Source organism: Loa loa, assembly GCF_000183805.2.
Source record: "Loa loa unplaced genomic scaffold supercont3.395, whole genome shotgun sequence".
Lineage (NCBI taxonomy): Eukaryota > Metazoa > Nematoda > Chromadorea > Rhabditida > Onchocercidae > Loa > Loa loa.
Genome location: NW_018108575.1, coordinates 29,538 through 32,190, shown reverse-complemented (window position 1 = coordinate 32,190; position 2,653 = coordinate 29,538).

The window sequence follows — 2,653 nt, the reverse complement described above, 5'->3', positions numbered from 1 at the left end:
CTTTACAGGTATTTTTACAGGTGAGAAGAAGGGGGAAAAAAGAAAAGAGAAGAAATACATATAAAATATTGAAATGAATCAATTCTTCGATTGTTTTTAACTGTGGAATGATGATTTGGACGAAAAATGAATAGAATGACAAATGTATTCGTATTGAAATGCATTAATTCCCAATGGTATTATTTTAAATTTGTTAAAAAAAAAGTAAAGAAAGTGAAAAAAGTTTTTAGACAAAAAATTCTTTTTTTCTTTTAAAGAATTATTTTTAGTTTTTTTTTATTTTGTTTTTCATTCATACCTTTCTCATTTATTCATCATTGTTTAAGTAAAATATCTACCTTATAATAATATTTGTTTGATATCTGTCTGATACAGTATTTATTTGGAAAGTAATTGAATAAACAATTATAGTATTTATTGATTGGAATTTATGAGATTATAAGTTAGAAAGTTATAATATTTATTAATTAAAATTGATGAGCACTGTTCATTTGTTAACATTGCATTTCTGTTGACAGTTGTTGACATTGTATTAGATTTGATTTATTCTAATAATATTTATTAATTAGGATTGATATGTACTATTCACTTGTCAACATTATATTTCTTAATAGGTTTATCTATTTCCAATATCAGCTGATTCAATTATTTAATTTACATAAATGTTTCAATGGTATTATTTGCCTGATAATTTGTTTTGGAAGATTGTTTCATTCACATTTGTGGAACAAACTGTTTGATTCATTGATAACATAACATTGACAGTCACCAAATTCATTGTTTACCATAAAATGATTAAAGTTTGATCTAATGATAAAATATTTGGTTTAGATTGATTTTTTTTTTTTGGAATTTTCAAATATGAATTTTGGAAATGGTTTGTGTAAAAATTCATTTGTTTTGACGGAAAAAAAGGAAAAGAAAAATTATTAGCTTATTAATTCAGTAATAATAATTTTTTTTCTGATAATACAAACATAAATTAAGCATAATTTATTAACAATCTTTCTGAAAAACTATCTGGTCGTTACAATTTTTTGTTTTTCCCAAAAATAAATTTATGATTGGCAATTTCTAAGAAATTTTTTCTAAGAAAAATCTAAGAATAGCCAATTTTAAAAATTTTCAAGAAATTGGCAATCATAAATTTTCTTAGAGAGAGAAAAAAAAACGAAAAAAAAAACTTCAAATAATGTAGAATTTTTTTTTAGGAAAAGTTATTTCTTAGAAGAAAAAAAAAGCGAAAAAGTTCAAATAATCATATATGTTGTAGAATTTTTCGATTAATATTGCATAGCATTTGATACAAAATTTTGTCTCCAAAGAAATTAGCTAAGAAATATGTCATCAAGCTTTCAGTTTTTGTCCTTTTTCTGAATGCTATTAAAATGTCGTAAAATTCAAAGCAATTAACTTTCCATAATTTAACTGTAACTCATATTGATTGGTAATATTTCAAATTTTTCTCTTTTTCGCTCATCCATATTAATTGTCTATATACGGTAATAGATAAAGAATCCATTGAGACAGTACCCTGTCTATTACTGTACCGTTTGGGAATTGTATTGTAAATCTGAGTATCCATCTCTCTTAGCCACTGTAAACTCATTCCACCTGCCCGCTACATATACATATATGGGCTCATATCTTAATCCGACGGTGTCATTATTTTTTTATTTCCATTTTGACTCATCAATTCGTTAATCTATATTCATATTATCTAACGCATTATATTATTAATAGTAATTATTGTGGTACGGTATGCCATGGTATGTCTTGGTACGGTATGCCATGTATTCTTCTAATCGATATTCTTTATTAAAGTAAAATAGGTTTTAAATATTCATTTGTATTATTGATAAATTTTCGAAATTTGGAAAAGATGATTTTAAAAATGTTCATTTGTAAACAATCATACTCGAAGAACTTGAAAGTAGTGTAAACAACATACAAAGTAGACATTCTCAAATATGAAGAAACGGTAAAGATTTAGAAGACATTTCTTTTTTTAAATGTTTCATTTGAGTAGCTAAAAAATTTCCGCCTTATAATTTAACAAATTAATTTTTACATAACAATAGAACAGCATATTTGAAATCAATCGAAAAATTGAAAAAGAAAGCACCAATTAAGAAATGTATGATTGGAACATGCAAATATGAAAGTTTAATTTTTGATTAGTTCAGTTCCATTTTAAAAATTAAATTAAATTTTAAAAATTTTTTCAAAAAAATCATACACTGATTAATAGTAGATTGTAATAGTAAAATTTTCAATATTATATTAAATTTTTTGTTTTTCTCGGAAACATTAAGAATTAAATTCAAATTTTAATGGCTTAAATTTTAATCATCTTGTGGTTGACACTTTTTCTTTCCCTCTCTCTTCATTAAATATAATCTTATAAATTAATGAATTAAAAGTATATTCATTTTGTCCGGATATTTCTATATGTTTATTACAGATAATATTGCAAGTATTAATAATTACATAAATGTTTACTATCAAATAACTTTATTTAAAAATTAAAAAAAAATTTGATGAAGAAATTTGGCAATTATTATTATTTTTTTTCCACTACTTTGTCTTTTCTTTTCTCTTCTCTTTCTCTCTCTCTTTCTTCCCCTTTTCCCAATTAACTTTTAACTATAAG